This window comes from Mustelus asterias, unplaced genomic scaffold, assembly GCF_964213995.1.
Source record: "Mustelus asterias unplaced genomic scaffold, sMusAst1.hap1.1 HAP1_SCAFFOLD_120, whole genome shotgun sequence".
Taxonomy (NCBI): Eukaryota; Metazoa; Chordata; class Chondrichthyes; order Carcharhiniformes; family Triakidae; genus Mustelus; species Mustelus asterias.
In genome coordinates this window covers 828,879-835,555 of record NW_027590159.1, presented here as the reverse complement: position 1 = coordinate 835,555, position 6,677 = coordinate 828,879, and the positions used below count along the sequence as shown (strand labels likewise).

At 45.1% G+C, this 6,677-nt stretch overlaps 1 non-coding gene across 1 annotated transcript; it reads right to left on the bottom strand.

Annotated features, from left to right (window-relative positions):
• Positions 1–2,344: 2,344 nt before the first annotated feature.
• LOC144484620 (U2 spliceosomal RNA) lies at positions 2,345–2,534 on the bottom strand. The gene has a single exon (XR_013496098.1). It is a non-coding gene; the product is annotated as a U2 spliceosomal RNA (small nuclear RNA).
• Between the last annotated feature and the right edge of the window lie 4,143 nt (positions 2,535–6,677).

Here is a 6,677-nt window from a genome sequence, read left to right as displayed (position 1 = left end):
TTGGAAATAGCAGTGAATTAAATTGTTTTAAGTGACAGGGAGCTGGGGATGGGTGGGTGACAAGGAAAGAACAAAATGGAAGAGCCGGAGCGTTTAAATGACAAAAAGGGTGATGGTGAAAGGGAAGAGCACAGGATTCCCATGTCCTTACCCTGAGTCACAGGGAGGGGACATGGGATGGTCAGTGGCTCAGGAATGGAGTGTGTGGTGGGGTTGAAGATGATGTGAGAGAAACCTTTCTCACACTGCCAGTGGTTCAGGTCTGGAATTCACAGCCAGGAAGTGTGGTGGAGGTCGGCTGCATCGAAACAGTCAAAAAGGAATTAGATGATTATTTGAATATAAACAATGAGCGAGGATACGAGAAAAAGGCTGGAGAATGACACAAATTCCTCATGCTAATTTGGTGAGCTGGTGCAGACACGATGGGCCAAATGGCCTCATTGTGCACCGTAAGAATTCTGTGAAGATATTGGTTGGAAATATTTCGGTGTTTCAACTGGAAGTTGGTGGTGTTGCAGTGTGGACAGTGTTAGTAGCCATAGTCCTCAATGAAATATTAATATTTCTCTCCAATAGAGAGAGACAATTAGTTACATGTAGCTTCAGGGACACAACTTAGTAAATGTGGGGCAATGGGAGGAGATGGGATTCCATGAACCCCACAGCGGTAAGAGGACCAAACCCTCAACATTAGCGTCATTCTACATCACACTCGAGACACCGAAACAACTGAACTAACCAACTCCACACTATTGCCAGAACCGGCACATTAATATCTGACAGGTGAGGGGATTCCATCCACTCAGGCAGCACAGGCAGAATCACTGAATTGGGCTCTATGTTTCCGATCATGGTCAAAGCACATTCCAAATGGTTGGAGATACATCAGATGAACTCCACCACTTCCCAGGCTACCACTGAGAATCTACGACAAAGTTTCAGCACGCACAGGATACCTGAAATCCTGCTCTCTGACAATGGCACTACCTTCACAAGCATCGACTCTCACACCTTCATGCTTTTCAATGGCATCAAACACATTAGGACAGCCCCCTATCAAATGGTGCAGAGTTTTAATCTGGGCATTAAGAAGCAACCTGCGGTGTCCATAGAGACCAAACTGGTGCGATTTCTATTCAACAACAGGCCAACCTCTCATACAACAACTGGAATCGCCCCAGTGGAATTATTAATGGGACGGAGGCTTCAAACAAGACAAAGTTTACTTTTCCCAAACCTGGCAGCATGGGTGGAGTCCCAACAGAAGACCCAGAAAAAGAACCAGGATTCTGTGCAAACAGAAAGAGCATTTAAGACCTGTGGCCCAGTCCATGTCAGGAACTTGAAGGACAGCATCCATTGGGTCCTCAAGATTATAACAGAAAAGACAGGGCCCATGTTGTACAAAGTCCAAGTGCAGGTCAAGATAATCAGGAAACAGATGAACCATCACCGGAATAGGGAACCTGTGTCAGTACAGGCGTCAGTACCAGTCACAGGCATGGCCATTGCCAGCGACGAGCCACAGATGGAGATCAGCCGGGGGGGGGGGGGGGGGGGGGGGGGGGGGGGTTGAAAATCAGTTGGCTCCACTCAGGCCAGCAGTTGTTGACTCAGGGCCTATTTACACTCTACAGCAGTCGAGCGGCACTCAATTGCCACTGTAAATAAATGGGTGCTTGGTGATGGAAAACTGGCCTTGGTAAGATTACTACACCTTGATATTATTTATTTTCATGGATATTAAAATAGTTTTAAATTCAATGAGCAGGCTCCGATATCTGCACTGGCTTTTTATGAGAACAAGGTTAAAGTTTTCTCACTCTGCGTCTTCTTTCTTCAATCATTTATCTAATTCCATTGAAGGATGTGGGGTCTGTTCTGACCCGCTGCCCAAACCATCCCCTCCCAGTTTAACGCACTGTTTGATCCAACAATTCAATCCTGATGGTACCACAAGTAACCCGTTGTGTGTTACTGAATGGGTATTTGTTTCCTAACCACACAATCCTTCAGAACATGAACAGTGCTTTCTTTCCTTTAACAGGATTTATTATCATTTTAATGAATGGAATTGACAGGATCTTATAGAGAAGGAATTATCAGTTGAGGTAAATCAACAAATGGGGGCAGCATATTAAATTATACCCAATGCTGATTTAGTCTCAGAAATATAACCAGTTGAACTAGTCTATCAGCAGCTCAGTCCTTTCATCTCAGGCATTTTTTAAAAATCCAATACAATCAAATCAAGTCCAATTCAGAGTCTCAACAAGTTGAGACATTCCCGATCCAAGCTGACAAGACAGGGCTCTCACCTCCTGTCTTGGGCTTGATCTACATGAGCCAAGCTGATTGGAGTAGGCATTGCACCTCCTCCACGGCTTGATGTCATTTGCATCTGAGCCAAAAGGCCGAGATGCCGCTTTTAAAAATTGCTTCAAATGAAGCTAAAATGTAACCTAATGACTTCAACCAAGTACAGCATGACGATACTACACTTGATCTTAGCCAAAAGGCCGAGAAGCGATCTCAGGTATTAGCCTAACAATTACAGCGCAGCTCCATCTGGAGCCATTGTGGGCGGCTGGAAAGGAATTCAAAGCTGAACACACTGAGCTCCAACTAACCTCATTATAGCGGCCTGTAAAAACATATTCAAACTGAATCCAACATTTACTGATTTCTGTATCAAGAATCAGTCTCAGCATGACCATCTGTCATTAATGTCCTACTCGATTCAAATCTGTCGCTTTTAAATCCAAAGTGTATTATCTCACATTGTGCCCCAAGAAGCTCCTTCCACAATCTCGTCACTGTCTGTGGAGACCCTGTGCTCCCTGTCCCTGGTTAATCGCATCACCTCTTATTTAAAATGAGAGGTTGGTGGAGAATAGAAAGAAGTTGAGCTGTGAGGGGTCCCAGTGTTGAATAAACTGTTTCTCAGTCACTGTCTGAGCTCACAGTGAGATAACAGCTACAGCCACAAAGGATGGATTCACTGCAGGGAGCTCATAGTTCGACAATAGCTACAGCCGCAAAGGATGGATTCACTGCAGGGAGCTCACAGTTAGATAATAGCTATAACTGCAAAGGATGGATTCACTGCGGGGAGCTCACAGTTAGATAATAGCTACAGCTGCAAAGGATGGATTCAATGTGGGGAGCTCACAGTTAGATAATAGCTACAGCTGCAAAGGATGGATTCACTGCGGGAGCTCACAGTTAGATAATAGCTACAGCTGCAAAGGATGGATTCACTGCGGGAGCTCACAGTTAGATAATAGCTACAGCTGCAAAGGATGGATTCACTGCGGGAGCTCACAGTTAGATAATAGCTACAGCCGCAAAGGATGGATTCACTGCGGGGAGCTCACAGTTAGATAATAGCTACAGCCGCAAAGGATGGATTCACTGCGGGGAGCTCACAGTTAGATCATAGCTACAGCCACAAAGGATGGATTCACTGTGGGGAGCTCACAGTTAGATAATAGCGACAGCTGCAAAGGATAGATTCACTGCAGGGAGCTTGCAGTTAGATAATAGCAAAAGCCGCAAAGGATGGATTCACTGCAGGGAGCTCACAGTTAGATAATAGCAAAAGCCGCAAAGGATGGATTCACTGCAGGGAGCTCACAGTTAGATAATAGCTACAGCCACAAAGGATGGATTCACTGCGGGGAGCTCACAGTTAGATAATAGCTACAGCTGCAAAGGATGGATTCACTGCAGGGAGCTCACAGTTAGATAATAGCTACAGCCACAAAGGATGGATTCACTGCAGGGAGCTCACAGTTAGATAATAGCTACAGCTGCAAAGGATGGATTCACTGCAGGGAGCTCACAGTTAGATAATAGCTACAGCTGCAAAGGATGGATTGACTGCAGGGAGCTCACAGTTAGATAATAGCTACAGCCGCATAGGATGGATTGACTGCCGGGAGCTCACAGTTAGATAATAGCTACAGCCACAAAGGATGGATTCACTGCGGGGAGCTCACAGTTAGATAATAGCTACAGCCGCAAAGGATGGATTCACTGCGGGGAGCTCACAGTTAGATAATAGCTATAACCGCAAAGGATGGATTGACTGCAGGGAGCTCACAGTTAGATAATAGCTACAGCTGCAAAGGATGGATTCACTGCTGGGAGCTCACAGTTAAATAATAGCTACAGCCGCAAAGGATGGATTCACTGCAGGGAGCTCACAGTGAGATAATAGCTACAGCCGCAAAGGATGGATTCACTGCAGGGAGCTCACAGTGAGATAATAGCTACAGCCGCATAGGATGGATTGACTGCAGGGAGCTCACAGTTAGATAATAGCTACAGCTGCAAAGGATGGATTCACTGCAGGGAGCTCACAGTTAGACAATAGCTACAGCCGCAAAGGATGGATTCACTGCAGGGAGCTCACAGTTAGATAATAGCTACAGCCGCAAAGGATGGATTCACTGCAGGGAGCTCACAGTTAAATAATAGCTACAGCCGCAAAGGATGGATTCACTGTGGGGAGCTCACAGTTAGATAATAGCTACAGCCGCAAAGGATGGATTCACTGCTGGGAGCTCACAGTTAGATCATAGCTACAGCCGCAAAGGATGGATTCACTGCGGGAGCTCACAGTTAGATAATAGCTACAGCCACAAAGGATGGATTCACTGCAGGGAGCGGAGGACATAGAACATAGAACATAGAACAGTACAGCACAGAACAGGCCCTTCGGCCCACGATGTTGTGCCGAGCTTTATCTGAAACCAAGATCAAGCTATCCCACTCCCTATCATCCTGGTGTGCTCCATGTGCCTATCCAATAACCGCTTAAATGTTTCTAAAGTGTCTGACTCCACTATCACTGCAGGCAGTCCATTCCACACCCCAACCACTCTCTGCGTAAAGAACCTACCTCTGATATCCGTCCTGTATCTCCCACCACGAACCCTATAGTTATGCCGCCTTGTAATAGCTCCATCCACCCGAGGAAATAGTCTTTGAACGTTCACTCTATCTATCCCCTTCATCATTTTATACACCTCTATTAAGTCTCCCCTCAGCCTCCTCCGCTCCAGAGAGAACAGCCCTAGCTCCCTCAACCTTTCCTCATATGACCTACCCTCCAAACCAGGCAGCATCCTGGTAAATCTCCTCTGCACTCCTTCCAGCGCTTCCACATCCTTCCTATAGTGAGGTGACCAGAACTGCACACAATATTCCAAATGTGGTCTCACCAAGGTCCTGTACAGTTGCAGCATAACCCCACGGTTCTTAAACTCCAACCCCCTGTTAATAAAAGCTAACACACTATAGGCCTTCTTCACAGCTCTATCCACTTGACTGGCAACCTTTAGAGATCTGTGGATATGGACCCCAAGATCTCTCTGTTCCTCCACAGTCTTCAGAACCCTACCTTTGACCCTGTAATCCACATTTAAATTTGTCCTACCAAAATGAATCACCTCACATTTATCAGGGTTAAACTCCATTTGCCATTTTTCAGCCCAGCCCAGAATAATCTCCCTGGGAGGCAACACATTTAAATGGAAGGAAGAAAGAGACACTTCACAATCAGTTCAGAAACTACATTTCTACTTTACCTCAATCACACCGGCTTTACTGTCACTGTGCATATCCTGTCTTTGTTAATTCACTGCAGCCAATTCCTGGTTATCTCAGTAGAAATGATACCGATCATCTGAGCTGGCCCTGTTTATAATACCTGTGTCTGGGTTTCACCCTCTGGTAAAAGCTGTTATGAGATATTTAGAGTTTCTATTAAATGGGAGAGAGAAACCAATTGAACCAGTTTGACAAGTACGCACCCAATTCAGCTGGAAGCAATGTTTAAGGCTGGTTAGAAAGGTTATCATTTCCAAATCAGTAAGTGCAGTGAATTTCTATCTGTAACATTACAAAAAGTCACAGTGTTCACCTGACATTTTAACTTTTAGCCAAACACTTGAGCATGCATTCATTACATAATAATAATTCAGTATTGGTTGGAGCAGGGAGATGCAGACTGTGCAGCTAAACTCTGTATGTTGACGGCGCCAAAACTCCTAAAATTAATTCCCTGTAATTTCAAAAATGAAACATTCCCCATATGATACAGTAAATGTTATGGTAAAACCCATATCGAGGAAGGTCCAGGGCCCAGCCCCGTCTGAACTGGGATGTGGGAATGTTCTGATTCACCTCATTCCATCCCTCTTAAAAATGAAAAATAATGGTGTGGAACAGGAGTGGTCTGATTCTGGGAGCCTCACTGTTAAACAGATCACCTTCATCACTGCTCCAGCTCAGTCACTGTATAAAACCACAAGGAAAGGGAATGGCTACAACTGCCCATGTAACATAGTCTGACTGAGAAAATGCTTTAAAATAAAGAAATACATAAAGTACAGGAGCAGACAAATCTTACCTTGACCTGCAGATTCTCTGCTTCCGTGTCGAGTCTGCTAGTTTTCTCTTTGTAAGCTCTTTGCGACCAAACGTAATGTTGTTCCTGGTTTTCTTTCAGCAAATCACAGTTCAGTAATTGGATCTGGTCTCTGTAATCTGAGATTTGTATTACATCTCGATGGGTTGAATGGTTCCTGCAGTGCTGAAACGACTCTGACTCTGTCTCCGTCCTCCGACTGGTCGTTGCGATTTAGAAAATATATAATTGAGCCAGT